At 40.5% G+C, this 22,367-nt stretch overlaps 1 protein-coding gene across 1 annotated transcript in view; it reads left to right on the plus strand.

Moving 5' to 3' along the window:
• The window catches only part of NVL (nuclear VCP like), a 549,783-nt gene that overhangs the window by 202,420 nt on the left and 324,996 nt on the right, over positions 1–22,367 (plus strand). The window lies entirely within an intron of this gene.

The following is a 22,367-nucleotide window of genomic DNA, read 5'->3' on the forward strand; positions in this document are numbered from 1 at the left end:
ATTATATTCCTCAAAAAATTCATGTCATGGTTAGAGCTAAATCATTCTCCATTTTTGTCATTTTAGAAAACCAGAGATATATTTCAAACTGGTAGTGACACTTTCTTCTACCACTCTGTGCCACCAGTGCCTTGCACACAGCAGGTATTTATAAACAGTTATTGATACTATGTGATGAATTACTAGCACACAAGCCTGCTTATTTAGAAACGAAAATTCTACAAAATCAAAGATCTAGAAGCACAGGTATGGACTATCCAGTATAGAGTACACTTCAATATGTGACTGCTCAAGAAGCCACTTATCAAATCAAACATAAGTGTGACTCTCATCACATGGGTCCTTTCAATGTGGGGACCTATTCCTCTCCAGGATCTCACCTATTAGAAAAATGTATATTCACCCTATAGATTTTGTTTAAGATTCTGTCCTCTCTGTGGGGAGATATTTGGAGTTGTCACTCAGCAGCAGAGATCTGGAGGGACCAGATGGCTGGTAAAACAGGAGGCTATTCTCAATCCAGGGCCAACAGGAAAGCTGGAAGGCAGAGCCCAAATTTAGTTTGAAACCTGATGCCCAACAGTATAAAATTAGAAACTCCTTTGAACCATCTGGTTCTTTTAAATAAATACCTGTCTGTCCAATCCTAGAATGGAAGGAGCTTCAAAGTCTAGCTCCCTTCCCTAAGACACAACATCTGTCCCATCAGTAGTGAACAGCAGCCACAGGAGATACTTAATACTGTCTAGCTGACAGAGCCTAGGCTAATGGCTGCCAGTCTTAAGTACTCTAAAGTTCTTTAGAATCTTTCTGATTCCAATATCTCTTTCACTCTTCTCTTCCAACCACTAAATCCCCTCTTCTTACTCTCCCTGAGGCTAGAATACACACACACACACACCATCTAAAATATTTTGATGTATTATTGTCCTTCTTCTGCCAACCCACCCATAACGATCATTCCTTCTCTACATTGCTCTACTTTCTGTTGTCCTTCTCTCCCCTTCTCTGACAGTGACATAATTTATCCATGATCCCCCAAAAATCAACACTTCACACCCTTGTGGGGTGACTGTTTTAGTTCATTTTGTGTTGCTATAAAGGAATACCTGAGACTGGGTAATTTAAAAAAGAGGAGGTTTATTTGGCTTATGGTTCTGCAGCCTGTATAAGAAGCATGACCACAGTTTTACTGTTGGACATTTGCTTCATATTAATAATAGTGAGTAACGCCACTATGAACATTCTTGGGCATGGCTTTTCATGTGTATATCCTATATTATGTAAAATCACTTCTAGGCACTTCCATACCTAGGAGTGGCATTTCCGGGTCACAGGATGAGCAACATTGAGTAGTAGATTTTGCAAATAGTTTTTCAAAGTGGTGGAATCATTTTACACACTCTTCAGTAGCACATAGGAACCTCTATTGCTCCTCATTCTTTTCAGCACTTTGTGTTGTCTTTTAACCAGGACTCTCCAACCCTTGATATCAGTCTGTGGCCTGTTAGGAACTGCGCCAGCATCTGCTCCTGGTGAGGACCTCAGGAAGCTTCCAGTTGCAGTGGAAGAGGAAGGAGAGCAGTGTGTCATATGGTGAGGGAGGGGGTAAGAGAGAGAGAGCGAGGGGAGGGGTGTCATGCTGTTTTAAACAACCACTCTCATGTGAACTAGTAGAGTGAGGACTCACTCATTATGATGGGAAGGGCACCAAGCCATTCATGAGGGATCTGCCCGCCTGACCCAAACACCTCCCATTAGGCCCCATCTTCCAACACTGGGGATCAAATTTCAACATGAGATTTGGGGGGACAAATATCCAAACTATATCAGTCACCATCCCTAAATATTATAAAATAATCTGTCCCCAACCAAACCAATGTATATCCCAGACCCTTCTCCCTTAAACCCCCATTTTTCAGCCTTCTCATGTCCTAATATCTCTTCCACCACACATCATCTCACCACATGCTAACACCACCCCGACCTTTTATCTTGACTGGAGATGGCCTAACCTGAGTGATTTAGTGATTTCATCCCTTGGAAACAGAAGTGAAGAAGAGTCTGGAGTGGAAGGGTCAGCAGTGAAGACCCCAGGAAAGGAGAGTCAAATAGGACCTCCCTAAGTGCTTCCATTTTCTCTTGTATTCCAAAGGCCGGTTAAGGAGTAAATGAGATGATGTATAAATTCATCTAGTAAACTGTTGAAGCCCAATAGAAAAGTAACAACATTGTTATTAAATTATTTCCACAAAAATCCCTTAATTAGCATAGAAATAGTGTCATTATATTTCCCTCAAATGAGGTCCTTTTCAGTGACGTGGTGATCAAGTCTCAACGTTGGAGTTGTCTTCAACTCCACCCCCTCCCTTGCCCTCTACATTGTTAGGCACAAGTTTCCATGCACTCTTCTTCGAGAAAGTCCTTCAATCCATTATCCATATCCATTCTCTTTTGCCCTGAACTTAGCCCAGCCCTTTGTCCCTTTGACACTGAAGGATGACTCTCTTATTCTAGGGTCTACTCACTCTATGTGAGCTCAGGTCCTCCAATAAGCTGATGTTAACATGAACCAGACATGCAAGATACTTGTTGGGGGAGATACTTGGGCAGGATAGAGAGGGAGAGAGCATGCATAGGCAGAGGGAGCCTTCAGACCACACCTGTCTGACACCGTTGACAAGAGGGAAAGAAGACTGGTAGGAAGATCCTCAGACCACACTGCAGTTTTAAGAAAGTCTCATTTGGCTGATGGGTAGTATCCAAGCCCAGGTTCCCATTAGAAGAGTCCACACTGAGCAGAATTGGCCCAGCTTTAGTACCTTCAACATGTCAATGAGGGACAGATGCAGCTCAGGGAAAGTGTGGCCCCAGCATAAAGATCAGAGTAATGAGGAAAAGATAGCTCCTCAAGTGCTAAGTGAAACAGATAGACAAAGGCAAAAACTGAAACTTGACTCCCTCTAATGCCATTCACAAAAATCAGCTCCGGGTGGATTGTAGATCTAAGTTTGAAATGATAAAACTTTTAGAAAATTATATATAGGAAAATTCATGACTGAGAAAGGAAACCTGTAAACCATAAAGGAAAAGAGAGATGCACTAGAATACATTAAAGTTAAGAATTTTTATTTACCAAAATTAGAGCTTCTGTTTTGATAAGCAGAAGAGTGAAAAGACAAACAAAAGTGGGAAAGTGTCGTTTTAATACATATAACTAAGAGGCTCATAACCAGACTATATTAAAAACTGGTAAAAGTTAATCAAAAGCAAAATAACAGAGAACCCAGTAGAACAAAGGGTAAGAAACTCAAACTGGTATTCCACAAAAGAGGCCATGCAAATGGCCAGTAAACATATATAGGTGCTGAATATCATTAATCACGAGGGAAATGCAAATTGAAATCACAATGAGATACATTCAACACACACCTGAATGGTTAAAATCTAAAACAGTGGTCTCCAAACTTTTTGGCACCAGGGACTGGTTTCATGGAAGACAATTTTCCCACAGACCCAGGGGAATGGTTTCAGGATGACTCAAGTGCATTACACTTATTGTGCACTTTATTTCTATTATTACATTGTAATACATGATGAAATAATTATTCAACTCACCATAATGTAGAATCCGTGGGAGCCCTGAGCTTCTTTTCCTGCAACTAGATGGTCCCATCTGGGGGTGATGGGAGACAGTGACAGATCATCAGGCATTAGATTTTCATAAGGAGCATGTAACCTAGATTTCTTGCATGCACAGTTCACAATAGGGTTCACACTCCTATGAGAATCTAATGCCACCACTGATCTGAAAGGAGGCGGAGCTTAGGTGGTAATGCAAGCAATGGGGAGCAGCTCTAAATGCAGATGAAACCGCGCTCACTAACCCACTGCTCGCCTCCTGCTGTGGGGCCCGGTTCCTAACAGGCCGCAGACTGGTACCAGGGGTTGGAGGGTCCTGATTAAAAGATAACACAAAGTGCTGAAAAGAATAAGGAGCAATAGAAGTTCCTATGTGCTACTGAAGAGCGTGTAAAATGATTCCACCACTTTGGAAAACTGTTTGCAAAATCTGCTATTCAATATTGCTCATCCTGTGAGCCAGAAATTCCGCTCCTAGGTATGGAAGTGCCTAGAAGTGGTTTTTCATGATATAGGATATACACACGAAAAGCCACGCCCAAGAATGTTCATAGCAGCATTACTCCCTATTATTAATATGAAGCAAATGTCTGACAGTAAAACTGTGGTCATATTCATTCCATGGCATAGCATAGTGAAAAGTAATGCATCAAAACTACACCCAACAATATAGATAAATTTCACAAATACAGTGCTGAGTGACACATACTCTATGATTATATAAAGTTATAAATATATAAAGTTCAAAAATAGTTGAAACTAAAATATCATATTTAGGGATTCATACTTAGGTGGTAAAACTATTGGAAAAAATGCAAAGACAGGATAACCATGAAGGCCAGGATAGTGGTTACCTTTAGGGAGAGAGAAAGAGTATAATTGGGGAGGGGTATGCAGGGCCTACTGGAATGCTAGCAGTAGACTATTTTTGCCCTGAGTGTTTGCTTTACAATAATTCAAAAAACTTTACTAACATATTTTATGCATTTATCTTAATTGTGTTATATTTCTCAATGTTTTTTAAAAGGAATTCTTTTTTAAAAAAATTACAGATATAGTGGCTCACGCCTATAATCCCAGCACATTGGGAAGCCAACGTGGGAGTATTGCTTGAGGTCAGGAGTTGGAGATCAGCCTGGGCAACACAGTGACACCCCATCTCTACAAAAATTTAAAAAATAAAAAACTAGCCAGCCATGGTGGCACGTGCCTGTAGTTCTAACTACCTGGGAGGCTGAGGCAGGAGGATCCCTCAAGCCCATGAGTACAAGGTTACAATGAGCTATGATAGGGCCACTGCACTCCAGCCTGGGTGACAGAGCAAGACCTAAAAGCTTAGTGTAACAGAGAATAAGTGAAAAACCCAGCAAAACATAGAAGACTAATCACAAATAAGTTAGTTTCATCACAAGATAAAGCATGTTTATCATTTTTTTAAAACAAAAGAAGTGGGAAACAGAAGGTATTATTAATAGAAACATCCTCTGAAGCAAAACTGTCTGTCTAGAACCCAAACTGTATAGAAAGGGTAGAAATTACTCTGCCTCTTCCTAGCAGGTAAAGATTCCCTTCCCTTCACCTGGCTGGCAGTTTGAATTGCAAGGAAAGATGAAACACTGTGACTCATGTTGGCAAAAGATGATTGAGGACTAATTTTACCAACGTACTTTAGGTGCCAGTTTGCAAAGCATGCTTTTAAGTACTCTGATAATTAATGGGTAAGCTGGCAGGCACTTTTTCACTCAAATACATTTATTTCTTAATTAAAACGACATGCAGATGTTAACATTTATTAATTATTTTACTAGTTCACAGCAATATAATTAACTGACTTTAAAAAGCTGAAAATGATACTGCCATCCTTCAGAAGTTGCAGCATTTGGTCTAAATGAAAATGTGAAGTAGGAAAAGGTGTCCTCATTTCACAGTCTCTCTCCCCACATCTCTCCCCTGTGACTGCTTACAAAGTGGGCTGTAATAATTCTTCCCAACCCAGTGCATGTGCCCCTTTGCAATGTGACTTTGTCACCACTCCCATCAAGGGGTGGGGACTTTTTCCCCACTAGGGACTGACTGAGGAGGAGTGGTGGGAGCAGTTTACTCCAGTGGGGAAGAGAATTTTATTGCATTGTTTAGAATTGCTAGCACACAGTGATAATAAAATAAAAAGCAACCAACTTTTCATTAGTTTTATTATTGCTTTTCACTTCTCTACAGAAAATGCACCCTCTTACTGTCTGCACCCAGGAGTTGTTCTCCCACTGCCAATCATTTCCCTGCTTGGTATGCCATCGTTCCCCACCCCTTGAATCTGAGCAGGCCTGGGACTTGCTTTGACCAATAGTATGTGGTGAAAATGACACTTTGGGACTTCCAAGCCAAGACCTCAAGACATCTGCAAATTTTGCTGTAGTCCTCTTGGAACCCTGAGACCTCCACGTGGGGAAGCTGAGCATGGCCTCCTTGAAGATAAAAGAACACATGAAAAGAGAGGTCCAGCTGATAGCCAGCACCAGTTATCATCAGGCATTTGAGTGAGGCCATCTTATCTCGTTGACCCCAATCCAGCCATCAGATGGCTACAGCCACATGAGTGACTCCAGGCAAGACTGGCAGAAGAACTCTCCAGCTGAGCCCAGCCCAAATGGTGGACCCACATATTTCTGAGCAGTTCGAATGGTTGTTTGAAGTCACTAAATTGGGTTCTCATCCTAGCTCTTCCTCTTAGCGGTGAGACCATGAACAAGTCACTTAACTCTTCTAAGCCTTTTCCTTTATCTGTAAAATGGGGATAACAATATAGAACTTTCTACAGATGACTGTGGTAAGGACTGAATAGGATTATGTGTACATGCCAGGGTGGAGGCACTAAGATGTGAAAGGTGCTAGATACCAAAATGAGTATGAACACATCCCACTGAAGGAATTCTCAAAGTAGACAGTTAAGAACTGGTTGAGGGCCAGGTGTGGTGGCTTGCACCTGTAATCCCAGCACTTTGGGAGGCCAAGGCGGGCGGATCATTTGAGGTCAGGAGTTCAAGATGAGCCTGGCCAACATGGCGAAACCCCCTCTCTACTAAAAATACAAAAATTAGCTGGGCATGGTGGCACGTGCCTGTAGTCCCAGCGACTCCAGAGGCTGAGGCAGGAGAATCACCTGAACCGGGGAGGTGGAGGTTGCAGTGAGCTGAGATCGTGCCACTGTACTCCAGCCTGAGCGACAGAACGAGACTGTCTAAAAAAAAAAGAACTGGTTGAGGACTCTTGAACCCCTCAATTCCACCTCAAGGGAGTAAAGACAGAGAGAGGATTTTGTGAGGGGGTTTTCTTTGAAGAAAGCACTGTTGTAAGACTCCTTCTAAGAGGTGAGAGTGGGCTGGGTGCAGTGGCTCACACCTGTAATCCTAGCACTTTGGAAGGCTGAGGTGGGAGGATTGCTTGAGCCCAGGAGTTTGAGACCAGCCTGAGCAACACAGCAACACCCTATCTCTACAAAAAACTAAAATAAAAATAATTAGCCAGGCATGGTGATGCATGCCTGTGGTCCCAGCTACTAGGAGTCTGAGGTGGGAGGATCGCTTGAGCCTGAGAGTTGGAGGCTGCAGTGAGCTGTGATCACACCACTACACTCCAGACTGGGTGACAGAGTGAGACTCTCTCTCAAAAATACAAAAGACGGGAGGCTGCAGAGTGCTTCCCTCTCTCTTCAAGCCTGTTTGAGAATGGGTCCTTCACCAAGGCTGCTCAGAGAGCCTGAGATGTGCTCCTTGTAGTCCAGGAGCTCCTCAGATTCATGCTTGAGAAAATGAAACATCAAAGGGGAGGGCTGTCTTTGGGACACAAGGTCTAGAGAGCAATTTTATACCAGGGAGCTGCTGCCTAGACCAGGGATCCCAAACCCGCAGGCCACTGACTGGTACCTGTCCGTGGCATGTTAGGAACCAGGCCACACAGCAGGAGGTGAGCAGTGGGTGAGAGAGTACTACTGCTTGAGCTCCACCTCCTGTCAGATCAGTGGCAGCATTAGATACTCACAGGAGAGTGAATCTTTTTATGAATTGTGCATGCAAGGGATCTGGGTTGTACATTCCTTATGAGAGTCTAATGCCTGATGATCTGAAGTGGAACAGTTTCATCCTGAAACCATACACCCTGCTCCATCCATGGAAAAATTGTCTTCCATGAAACCAGTCCCTGGTACCAAAAAGGCTGGGAATTGCTGGCCTAGAGGGTCCAGCAAAAGTGTTTGAGGGAATCTATGGAAGAAAGTAAGGTTTAAACAGCTGCCAGCTCCAAAGAACACAAAGCCAGCCAGTTTGGAATAGAATCTATGAAGCGGGTACTATTACTATCATTTTACTAACCAGAAATGGAGGCTTAGAGAGGTTAAGTGGTTTGCCTAAGGTCATACAGTAAGTACCACAGACAGGATGAGAATCCAAGCTGATTCTTAACTATGCTATTCCAGATAACCTGGTAAACCACATGTGAAATAGACAGACACCATCACCAAGCAAGAAGAAGTGATTAAAAAAAAAGACAGGAAAACCAAGCTATAGGCATGGCAGGTTCTCTGTTATCCCAGGAAACAAACTGGATGTCCTATGCCTGCAGGCAAAGAATTGAAACAAGTAAATGAGAGCACTTTGAGACAACATCAATATACCATGCCAGCTGTAATGTACGACCCTTCCTCAGCAGTCTTCGCTCAGCTCCCCTTGTAAAAAACCCCAGCAGCCAGTGAGCAAAGCTGGCTGGGGCAGGAAGATCTTTACAACCATCTAACTGGTGGGAGTCAATATTCTGCCAGCTGTAGGAAACAAGGAACCATGGAGGATGACTGCGAGCACAGCCATTTCATTCATTAGGTCCCACAGCCACAGTGCGGGACCTGCAAGTCAGTCAAGGGCAAGGGAAAGGTTTGAGACCGAGGAAAAAAAAAGGATTAGCTCAAAACTCTAAAAGGAACATTGCTAATTCATAATCAATAACTTTTAATGAAATCTCTACCAAAAGTAACATTATGCCAACCTCATTTGTTAAATTAATATTCGTAAGTATTTCATTACATTTGTAAACAATCTGTAGGTTAGGCTTCCTTACTTCACAAGAATTCCAAGTGTGGGTGAGAAATCACAGGAATTGAAAATTAAAGAAGTTGTTCATAGCCTGATCATTTCAAAGGCAAAATTGTTATTTGTTAAAAGTCTTCCAAAATACTTATAGAAGAAAAAGTTACATTTAATATAGCATTTTATTTTTTTAATTGTGCAGGTTAGGGGCCTCTAAAAGGATGAGTTCCTAGAATCTTTAAACAGTGTCATCCTGAACAAGGAAAGAAGGGCCATTAAAGCCATCAATGAATTCAAGTTTTTCACACGATGTCTGAGATGTGGGTGGTTCTTCACTAAATCTTCATTACATTTACAGGCGACACTTTCTGTGACAGCACAGGATCTGAAGTCTGACTGCCCCAATTCAGATCCCCACTCCACACTTAGCTGTGTGTCCTGGGGCAAGTGGCTCAATCTTTTTGAGCCTCATTTTCCTTATATGTGAAGGATGGAGATTAATGAACCCACTTCAAAAGGCTGGGGGAACTGAGCTAACACAATCATCCCACAGTAACCGTGGGGGATTGATTCCAGGACACTACCACCTCCCCTACTATCCCCCACAAATACCAAAACCCACGGATGCTCAAGTCCCTGATATAAAAAATTGTGCCATATATTTGCATATAACCTATTCACATCCTCCTGTATACTTTAAATCATCTCTAGATTACTTACAATACCTAATACAATGCTATGTAAATAGTTGTTACACTGGACCAAGCACAGTGACTCATGCCAGTAATCCCAGCACTTTGGGAGGCCGAGGCAGAAGGATCACTTGAGCCCAGGGGTTAAAGACCAGCTTAGGCAACATAGTGAGACCCCATCTCTACAAGAACAATAGTAATTATTATCTGGTCATGGTGGCATGCAACTGTAGTTCCACCTACTCAAGAGGCTGAGGTGGGAGGATTACTTAAGCCTGGGAAGTCAAGGCTTCACTAAGCCGTGATCACACCACTGCACTCCAGTCTGGGTGACAGAACAAGACCCTGACTCAAAACAACAACAACAACAAAAAACTTACAAAAATTGCTGTTATTATACTATAATACTATATTGTTTAGGGAATAATGACAAGAAAAAACATCTGCGTGTGTTCAGTACAGATGCAACCATCCATTTTTTAAAAAAATATTTTCAATCCTCAGTGGGTTGAATCTGTAGATGTGAAACCCATGATACAGAGGTGTGACTGTACATGTAAAGCACTGTACAGTACTGGCACACAGTAAATGTTGAATAAATGTTAGTTGTTCACAGAAACTTGGATCTGCCAAGAGAACCCCACCCCATGGCCTTACTGTGTAATCATTTTTATGTCTTTCCAAGGTGAGTGTGTGCAAAGGTGGAGATGCTTATTCAACAAGTTTCCTCCTGCAAAAGGTCAGGGCCTGTCTGCCAGACAGAAGCCAAGCAGGAGTTCAGGGTCAGGCGCCAGACAGGAGTTGAGCAGAGAGAGCTATTAATAGAAATCTAGGGCCCAGGCATTATGTTCAGAATGGCGCCCCTTACTCCATGTTGGTTCTAAAAATCATTTTCCAGCACCCCTGTGGTGGGTTATTTATGTCTATGGTGATGAAAAGGAGAATTTTTACAAAGCTATGTAATGAATGAATCCTCAGCAAACTGAGTGGTTGATCTGCAGCAAATGGATTTGTTCTACAGAGGTACAAAGTATTTGAATGCAAATTCGCTGTTTTATAGACCCATAGAGGATCAAGATAACTGTCTATAAATATCTATTTGGCTGAGGGTAGGGGGAGAAAGAGGGAGGGAGGGAGGGAGGCAGGGAGACATAAAGCCAAAGAATTTGTAGAATAAACTCACTTGTATTTAAAAAAAAAAGAAAGAAAAACCCAAATTCCACTCTTGTTTATACCACATGTGTAAATGCACAGAAGACTGGAGGGTGCATGTCAAACTGTTTGCAGTGCTAATTCTCACTGGGGAGCAGAGCAGATTTTCCACAGTGGGCTGTAGCAGGAGCACAATAGGAAGCAGAGGGCACTAACAGCCTGAAGGGATGCCCACAATCTAAAGGGAATGAAATTTGGTGAACCAGCAGGGTCCCAGAACCTTGAACTGAACTCACAATATGGCCACATCACACCAGAGGTCTCCCAGTGAGATTGGGTTGTGAGAGTGCACATTGAGGAATTCTTGCCAGGAAAGGAGAAACCCCATCTGCATCCTTCAAGCAAAGTAGCATCACCAGGCAAGGATGGCAGAAAATAACCTGGATACTATAGATATATCTAAGGGAGATACATTACTCCTAATATCACACGGGGTGTACACCCTGTGATATTATTCGTAATATCTAAGGGAGATATGTTACTCCTAATATCTAAGGGAGATATATTACTCCTAATATCACAGGGGGTGTACACCCTGTGATATTATTCATGATATCTAAGGGAGATGATATATTACTTCTAATATCACAGGGAGTGTACACCCTGTGATATTATTCATACTATCTAAAAGAGATATATTACTCCTAATATCACAATGGGTGTACACCCTGTGTATACACCCTATGATATTAATCATAATATCTAAGGGAGATATATTGCTCCTAATATCACAGGAGGTGTACACCTTGTGTGTACACCCTGTGATGTCATTCGTAACATCTAAGAGAGATGATATATTACTCCTAATATAACAGGAAGTGTATATCCTGTGATATTATTCATAATATCTAAGGGAGATGATATATTACTTCTAATATCACAAGGAGTATACACCCAATGTCTACCCCCTGTGATATTATTTGTAGTATCTAAGGGAGATATATTACTCCTAATATCACAGGGAGTGTACACCCTGTGATGTTATTCATAATATCTAAGAGAGACTTATTACTCCTAACATCACAATGGGTGTATACCCTGTGATAATATTTGTAATATCCAAGCGAGATACATTACTCCTAAAATCACAGTCCACCCTGTGATGTTATTCATAAAATTTAAGAGAGATATATTTTACTAAGATCACAGTTGGTGTACACCCTGTGATATTATTCATAATATCTAAGGGAGATATATTACTCCTAAAAGCACAGTGAATGTACATCTTGTGATATTATTCCTAATATCTAAGGGAGATATTACTGCTAATATCACAGTGGGTGTATACCCTGTGATATTATTTGTAATATCTAAGGGAGATATTACTCCTAATATCACAGTGGATGGACGCCCTTTGATATTATTCATAATATCTAAGGGAGATGATATATTACTCCTAATATCACAGGGAATGTACACCCTGTGATATTAGGAGTAATATATAAGGGAGAGGATATATTACTCCTAATATCACAGAGGGTGTATGGCCTGTGATATTATTCATAATATCTAAAGCAGATGATACATTACTCCTAATATCAGAGTGGGTGTTAACCCTGTAATATTATTGGTAATATCTTAGGGAGATAGATTACTCCGAATATCACAGGGGGTATACACCTTGTGATATTATTTGTAATATCTAAGGGAGATATATGACTTCTGATACCACCAGGGGTGTTCTCTGTGTGTGTTCACCCCCTGTGATATTATTCATAATATCTAAGGGAGATATATTACTCTTAATATCACACAGGGTGTACACAGAGGAAGTACACCCCGTGTGATATTAGTAGTATAACTCCCTTAGATATTACAAATAATACAACAGTGGGTGTACACAGAGGGAGTATACCCCATGTGATATTAGTAGTATAACTCCCTTAGATATTACAAATAATACAACAGTGGGTGTACACAGAGGGAGTACACCCCCTGTGTAATCCCTGTGATTTTATTCATAATATTTATGGGAGATATATGGCTCCTAATATCACAGTGGGTGTACTCCCTCTGTGTACACCCACTGTTGTATTATTCGTAATATCTAAGGGAGATATACTACTCCTAATATCAAATTCCTAAAATATCCAGGGTGGACACACTGTGATATTAATGAAATAACATAGCTGTGATATTTCTATAATATCTAGTGTTTACACACTGTGATATTAATGAAGTAACATCGCTTTGATATTTCTATATAATCCAGGTGTTACACCCAATGTTAATACACTGTGATATTAATGAAATATCGTCCCTCTGATATTTCTATAATATTCGATGATTACATACAATGTTTGTCCACTGTGTTATTAATGAAATATCATCACTCTGCTTCATCCATGTCCCTACAAAGGACATGAACTCATCATTTTTTATAGCTGCACAGTATTCCATGGTGTATATGTGCCACGTTTTCTTAATCCAGTCTATCATTGTTGGACATTTGGCTTGGTTCCAAGTCTTTGCTATTGTGAATCATGCCGCAATAAACATACATGTGCATGTGTCTTTATAGCAGCATGATTTATAAACCTTTGGGTATATACCCAGTAATGGGATTGCTGGTTCAAATGGTATTTCTAGTTCTAGAACCCTGAGGAATCGCCATACTGACTTCCACAGTGGTTGAACTAGTTTACAGTCCCACCAACAGTGTAAAAGTGTTCCTATTTCTCCACATCCTCTCCAGCACCTGTTGTTTCCTGACTTTTTAATGATCGCCATTCTAACTGGTGTGAAATGGTATCTCATTGTGGTTTTGATTTGCATTTCTCTGATTCTCAGCAAACTATCTCAAGGACAAAAAACCAAACACCGCATGTTCTCACTCATAGGTGGGAATTGAACAATGAGAACACATGGACACAGGAAGGGGAACATCACACACCGGGGCCTGTTGTGGGGTGGGGGGAGGGTGAGGGATAGCATTAGGAGATATACCTAATGTTAAATGACGCATTAATGGGTGCAGCACACCAACATGGCACATATATACATATATAACTAACCTGCACATTGTGTACATGTACCCTAGAACTTAAAGTATAATTTTAAAAAAAGAAAAGAAATATCATCACTCTGATATTTCTATTATATCCAGTGTTTACACACTTTGATGATATTTATGAAATATCACTTTGATAGTTCTATAACGTTCAGTGTTTACACACAGTGTTTGCCCACTGTGACATTAAAGAAACACCATCACTCTGTTATTGCTATAATATCCTGTGTTTACACACTGTGATATTAATGAAATATCATCGCTCTGATATTTATTTAACACTTAGTGTTTATACAGTGATATTAATGTAATATCTTTGCTCTGATATTTCTATAATATCCAGTGCTTACACAGTTTTTACACACTGTGATAATAATGAAATAACATTGCTCTGATATTGCCATACTATTCAGTGTTTACTCACTGTGATATTAATGAAATATCATCGCACCTATTTTCTATAAATTCTAGTGGTTACACACACTGTTTACCCACTGTGATATTAATGCAATATAATTGCTCTGATATTTCTATAATATCCTGTGTTTACACACAGTACATGTACACTGTGATATTAATAAAATATCATCACTCTGATATTTCTATAATATCTACAGTTGTCACACTGTGACATTAAAGAAATATCATCCCTCTGATATTCTATGATATCCTGTGTTTACACACTGTGATATTAATGACATATAATCGCTCTGATATTTTTATATTATCCAGTGGTTACACACAGCATTTACACACTATGAAATTAATGAAATATTATCGCTCTGATATTTCTTTAATAACCAGTGTTTATATGCTGTCATATTAATAAAATATCATGGCTCTGATATTTCTATAATATCCAATATTTGTAATTGTAAATGTAAGCACTGTGATAATAACGAAACATCATCACTCTGATATTTCCATAGTATTCAGTGTTTACACACCATGATATTAATGAAATATCATCGCTCTTGTAGTTCTATAATATCCAGTGTTTACACACTGTGGTATTAATGAAATATCATCGCTCTGGTATTTCTATAATATTCAGTATTACATACTGTATTTCTGATATTTCTATAATATTCAGTATTTACAGCCTCTGATATTAATGAATTGTCATCGCTCAGATTTGTCTGTAACATTTAGTGTGTGTATACAGTCTGTGATATTAAGAAAATATCATCACTCTCATTTGTCTGTAACAACCAGTGTGTGTGTACACACTGTGATATTAAGGAAACATCATCACTCTGATATTTCCATTATATCCGGTGTGTACACACTGTGATATTAATTAAATATTGTATTAATGAAATAGAATCGGTCTGCTAGTTCTATACTATCCAGTGTGTTTGTACACACTGTTATTAAGGAAACATCATCACTCTGATATGTATATTCATCCAGTGTGTGAGTACACACTGTGATATTAAGGAAATATCATTGCTCTGATATTTCCATAACATGCAGTGTGTGTGTACTCACTATGATATTAATGAAGCATCATTGCTTTGATATTTTTATAACATCCCCTCTGTGTGTACACACTGTGATGTAAATGAAATATCATCACTCTGATCTTTCTATAATATCCAGTGTGTACACACTGTGATATTAATGAAATATCATTGCTCTGATATTTGTAATAATTATTCGTAATAATGTGTACACAAGGTGTACACCCACTGTGATATTACGAGTAGTATAACCATAGGATACTATGAATAATATCCCAGGGTGTACACACAGGGTGTACACACACTGTGATGCTATAAGGAGTATCTCTCTTGAATACTATGAATAATGTCCTAGAATGTACAAACAGGGTGTATACCCACTGTGATATTACAAGTAGTATCTCCCTGGGATACTACAAATAAAGTCCCAGGGTGTACACACGGAGTGTACACCCCCTGTTATATTACGAGTAGTGTCACCTTTAAATGCTACAAACGATGTGCCAGGTGTACGCACAGGGTGTACACGCCCTATGATACTAAGAGTAGTATCTCCCTTAGATATTACTAATAATATCACAGGGTGTACACACAGGGTGTACTGCCATCATGATATTGGCAGTAATATCTCCCTTAAATATTACAAATAATATTACAGGATGTACACACAGAGTGTACTCCCACTATGATATTAGGAACATCATCTTTTTAGAAATAACGAATAATATCACAGGATGTACACTGACAGTGATATTAAATTAATATCTTTTATAGATACTATGAATAATATCAGAGGGTATATACCCACTGTTATATTAGGAGTAACATCTCCCATATATATTACAAATAATATCACAGGGTGTACACACAGGGTGAATGCTTACTGTGATATTAGGAGAAATATTTCCCTTAAATATTACAAATCATATCACAGGGTGTACACCCACTGTGATATTAAAAGTAATGTCTCTCTTAGATATTGTGAATAATACCATGGACATTGTGAATAATATCATAATAATGTGTACATTAACTGTGACGTTAGGAGTAATATCTCCCTAAGATATTGCCTATAATATCACAGGGTGTACACCCATTGTGATATTAGGAGTAATATATCCCTTAGATATTACAAAAAATATCCAAGGGTATACACCCACTGTTATATTAGGAATAATATCTCCCTTAGATGTTATAAACAACATCATGGGGTGTACACCCACTGTGATATTAGGAGTAGTATCTCCCTGAGATGTTATGAATAATATCATGTGGTATACACTTACTGTGATATTAGGAGTAACATCTCACTTAGATCTTACGAATAATATCACCGGGTGTACATAAAGGGTGCCTACCCACTGTGATATTAGGAGTAATATCTCTCTTAGATACTATAAACAATATCATGGGGTGTACACACAGGGTATACTCCCACTTTGATATTAGGAATAATATCTTCTAATGTCACTGGGTGTACACCTGGAAGTAATATCTCATTAGGTATTATGAATAATATTACAAGGTATACACCCATGTGATATCAATAGTGATATCTCCCTTAGTAGATATATGAATAATATCATGGGGTGTACACCCACTGTAATATTAGGAGTAAAACCTTGCTTAGATATTACAAATAATATCATGCGGTGTACACACACTGTGATATTAGGAGTAATATCTCCCTTATATATTATGAAGAATATCGCAAGGGGTGTACACACAGGATGTTTCACGCTCCTTAATTATTACTGATACTATCACAGGGTGTACACCCACTGTGATATTAAGAGTAATAGCTCCCTTAGATATTATGAATACTAGTGTGTTCACCCTAGTGAACCACTAGTTCACAATGGGTGTACTAGTGTGTATACCCATTGTGATATTAGGTGTAATATCTTTTTTCAGATATTATGAATAATATCACAGGGTATACAGCCACTGTGATATTAGGGGTAATATCTTCTTTCAGATATTACAAATACTATCACAGGGTGTACACCCACTGTCATATTTGGAGTATATCTCCTTTCAGATACTACGAATAACATTACAGGGTGTACACCCACTGTGATATAAGAGTAATAGCTCCGTTAGATATTATGAATACTATCACAGTGTGTACATCCACTGTGATATTAGGGGTAATATCTTTTTTCAGATATTATGAATAATATCACAGGGTATACAGCCACTGTGACATTAGGGGTAATATCTCCATTCAGATATTACGAATACTGTCACAGGGTGTACACCCACTGTGATATTTAGAGTAATATCTCCTTTCGGATATTATGAATGATATTACAGGGTGTACACCCACTGTGATATTAGGAGGAATTTCTGGCATTGTTTCCAGATTAATTGAGAATTACAGGGCCCTCTTTATTCTTCCCCAGTCGTCTGCCAAATTGCCAGAGAAGCTGGAACATCTCCAATTGTTAGGAAATCTTGCAATTTTGGAGATAATATTCTTTTGTTCATTCAGCCTCCAGCATGGAGACAACCTTGCGTGTATGAACACAGGTGGGCCCATTAGGTACTCACCCATCTTACCACACTACCAATTACTACTTCAAAAGTCCTAATTCAGTGGTTGAGTGTCTTCTTTCTGGCTTACCATAGTTACAGTCTTTGTCACTAAAAATATGTGCTTCTTCCAGCACCTGCTGTGTCCCATGTCAAATGGCCCCATCATCATCTCTTCAGGAAAGGTGTTCCATGAGGATCACTGGAGGACAATGAGGGAGATACAGACTTGAATGCTTTTATTTGTCAAAGCTGAGGCTCTGCTGACCTTAGAGTTTCATGAAAGTTGGAAGATACATTTTGACAACTCAACAGAAGGCATGAAGAATAGGTGCTTCCTGGAGCAGTGGGTTGGATAAGGGATTTGTTACATAAATTTCCTCTGGGACCCATGATTATAAATTTGCTAAATCAAGTGACACACACTGGGTCACAATGGAACTCCTCCCTTTTCTTTGTTCTCTACGTCTCACCAAGGCATGAGACTCCAGCTCCACCACACCTCTGTGACCTCTCCTCCTAATTTCCCCTGACACTGCTCGGCATTCATTACCCTCTCCAGGTTGACTACAACGTGCTGGGCTGTCTAACCTCGTGTCTCTCCTAATCCATGCTAACTGATGGCACCACGGTGCAGTTTGGAGTCTAGGTGTCTTGGGAGAGCGGGAAGTGCAGCATCTTACTGTGTTCTATTGTCATTTTTGTTTGCAAACCATTTCAGTTCTCCCTGTAAGCCTTCTGGAAATTAACAGCATGGGAGATATGAGTTCATATATTGGGATTTCCATTTGAGAAAAACTCCCATAAAAGATGTATCCAAACATACAAGAATGAAACAAAGCTTGCTGCTCTGGTGTTAGGGACTGAATTGTGTTCCCTTAAAATTCATGTGTTGGAAGTCCTAATCCCAAGTAACTCAGAATGTATCCGCATTTGGAGATAAGGTATTTAAAGAGGTAATTAAGTTAAAATGAGGTCATTAGAGTGGGCTCTAACCCAGTATGACCGGTGTCCTTATAAGAAGAGGAGATTAGGACACAAACACACAGAGAAACCATGGGAAGCCACCTGCAAACCAAGGAAAGGGGCCTCAGGAGAAACCAAAGCTGCCAGCACCTTGATGTTGGACTTTCCAGCCTCCAGAACAGTAGAAAATCCATTTCTATAGTGAAGCCACCCAGTCTGTGGTATTGTGTTACAGCAGCCCTAGCACACTAAGCCACATAGTAATTTTTAATGTTGCAAGAGCCAAATAGTGACTAGAAGCCTGATGTTCAAGCTGATTCAGGGGAAATTACCCTCTGCATCACACTTTGTTCAAGGCCACAAGGCCCTGACCCAGCCTCTTTATTCACATAAATCCCCTCCTCTGTGCCCCTTCTTCCTCTGCCAAGAACTTAATGATGTTTGTTCTTACAGCCACTGCCTTTATATCCTTCCTATGGCACCTAGTCTTCCAACCTGACACCTAAGCTTAATGTGACCTGAAAAGAGGAGGGACACACAGACTTGCATGTTCATCCTGAGGGGCAGGAATTCCGAAAGGACTAGAATGCCCAGGAATTTGGGTAGCCTAATTGATGCTGTTGTGAAATATGTATTTTTAAAGGTGATGAGAACTCATCTAAAAGCTCGTTTCTCACTCCAAGTCTCACAGTTCATTGTAGAATCTGAATGTTATAATAGAAAGGGACTGAATTAAGATGAGAGAAGAGACAAGAGTGAAGGATGGGCAGAAAGGCAGAGCTGTTTGAAGCTGTTCATTGGTTCAACACACATTTGAGTCCCCACCATGTGCAGGAGCTACGGGTATGGTGGAGAGCAAAAGCTACACAGTCACTGCCTTTGGGGAGCTTCTGCACACATAGGAGATACACACATACGTTTGTACATATACATTGCAATATGCAATCACGAACTGTAGGAACTTCTATGAGGAGAAAGTGCCAATGGCTTTGAGAGTGAGCTCAGCGTGATCTGCTGTGGTATCGTGGGCAAGGAAGGCTTACCTGAGCAGTACCTCTGAGTTTGCGCCACATGGAATCCATGGTCTCTTAGCTAACACTCGCCCCACTCTACTTCCTCCTTCAGGCCAGAAGCCTGAAGACTACATTTTCCAGACTCATCTGCCAGCTGATTATGCTCATGGGAGGCACTGGCAGGATACTGGAAAGTAGGAGGCAGGAAGAAGCCATGTGTTTTCTTGATTCTAGCAGTGACAGCAGCAATAGCAACAGCGGCAGTGACAAAAGCAATAATGGTGGTGGTGGTAGCAGTGCCAAGAGTAACTGAGAGCTCTTGAGTTCCTCCTTGGGCAGTCAAGTTCCAGCAACAGCAGCCTCAGCAGCACAGCAGTCATGGGCTCTGGGTGACATGGTGTTCGCTTCTGTGCACTCAGCCCTAGAGGTGGAGTGGCGTCCTAAAATTACCAATCTTTGAGTCATTTTGCCTTCCTCTTTGTTCTCCCACCATTCCAAGACCTCTGTTACCAATTTCCTGAATTGAACTCCCTATTTTAAAAACATAGAGTAGTTTTGCTTCCCTGAATAAACTAAATATTCCTAAAATAGCTCCAGGAAACTGATTCGAAGATAGGATCTGGGATTGATTATCTGAGTTGACGTGCATGAGATGATGACCTCAATGCCAGTGGAAAATAAGATACTGGTAGTCCATGGGATGCTGTAGCAAATTGTTAGTTAAATTATCACTGCTGACTGCTTGAGATGAAGTGCATATGGAAGGTAAGGCTTCCTTCTCCCTATGGAGACCAAGTGGTGGATGCAACTATTTTGGAGAGAGCAATAAATATAAAGACTCTGAATGAACTGGCTGTTTCTGAATGCACTGGTGAGTTCACAGAAAGAAAACTACAAACTTGGGGCTTAAATATCTCAGCTAATGCCATGGTCCAAGAACCAAAAAGCTTTGATAACAGCACAAAAAGAACCTCTTATCTCTTAACAGCCAAAGAGCCAATTTAGCTAAAAAGGCAGACCTAGAATCTGATCCTGTAGGTTGCAGAATTATAATGAACAGACCCACCCAGATCTCTTATGTGACCTATGAGTGTATAATCAATCAACCAATCCAGTTACTGCTGTAGGTCTTGGGTATAAAAGTGAACAAGACCAACAGTGCTTCTACCCTCAAAGAAGTCCACACAAAGATCTGGAAGAAAGGTATTCCAAGCAGAGGAAAGAGCAAGTGCAAAGCACTGAAATGGAGTCATCTTGGTGTGTGCAAGGGACAGGAGAAATGTCATCCTGAAATGCAGTGAATATGGAGGAGAGTAGAGGGAGGTAAGGCCAGGGAGACAGGAAGGAAGCAGGTCTGGCAAGGTCACTGCAGGCCATTGTGAACAGTTGTTTTATTCTGGTCTAATAAAAACCAGTTGGAAGTGCTAAGCAGGTGGTGTAATGCAATACAATTCTGACACTAACCACCCAGAGTCAGCACTGACTCCACAAGCCAAAAGGCACGGTCTCCAACAACCCTGTCCCTATTTAGACACCAGCTGCAAGTTTGAGGGTCTTCAAACCACCCACACTTCTGACCAACTAGCTACAAATTCTAGGATTTTCATGGCCCCCTCAGGTTTGTTAATTGTTAGAATGACTCACAGAACTCCCGTGAACTAAAGTACACAGGAGAGTACTGGTAATTACAGTTTTATGATAAAGGATACAAATCAGAAGCAGGCAAACAAAGAGACACACAGGGCAAGATCCAGAAGGATCCCACACATAGAGCTCCTGTGCCCTTTTTCCCCATAGAATCAGGGCATGTCACCCTCCCAGCACCAACCAGGAAGCTTCACTAAACTTCCGTGTCGAGTTTCTATTAGGATTTCATTACCCAGGCATGTTTCAATGAATTATTGGCCCACATGATTAGACTCAATCTCCAGCTTCCCTCCCCTCTCCAGAGATCGGGCTGATATCACATAGCTCAAAGCTCCAACCTTCTAATCTCATGGTTGGTCTTTCTGGCTCAGCCTACCCACATCCTGAATCATCTCATTCGCAGAAGCTGTCTAGAGGCCTAGCATGAGTCACCCCATTAGCATAAGCAATCAGGACCCACCATGGGTAACAAAGACATTCTTATCACTTGGGAAATTCCAATGGTATTAGAGGCTCCATGCCAGGAATTAGGACAAAGACCAGAGAAATTATTATATAATAGCAGGAGAATATCATAATCTGAGTTAAATTTTAGAAAGATCACTGCAGCTACTATCTGGAGGGATTGATGAGAAGAAGCAAGAATGGAGCTTACAGTGGCATTCTAACTGGACTGTTCCTAGGAAGACACCTTGGCTGTCTTTGGGCTGCCTAGTCTCTCTTGTTCCATTTTCCAAATCTGGTTCCTAGCCTTCTCATTGATCCTATGAGCTACATAATATCCTTAGAGTAAATATTTTCTGCTAAGTTAACTAGAATTTGTTTCTGCTGTTTTCTACCAAGTACTCTAACTATTACATACTCTCTCTTTCCCTTTCTACCATGAGGCTGCCATAGTTTCTCTTCCACAAAATAGAATGTGGCTATTCTATTTCGTGTTCCTGAGTCACATATTCCATCTCCAGACACCCACACTGGTTTTCAGTTCCATTTCCAAATTCCTGGGGAAGAGAATTTGATCATTCCATTTTAGGTCATAGGTACTCTGTTAGTCCACTCAAGTGTGGCTAAGAAAGCAGGGTCATGTAGTACAAAATCATTGCTAGGGCTTCACT

The sequence above is a fragment of the Pongo pygmaeus genome, chromosome 1, assembly GCF_028885625.2.
Source record: "Pongo pygmaeus isolate AG05252 chromosome 1, NHGRI_mPonPyg2-v2.0_pri, whole genome shotgun sequence".
In the NCBI taxonomy this organism is placed as follows: domain Eukaryota; kingdom Metazoa; phylum Chordata; class Mammalia; order Primates; family Hominidae; genus Pongo; species Pongo pygmaeus.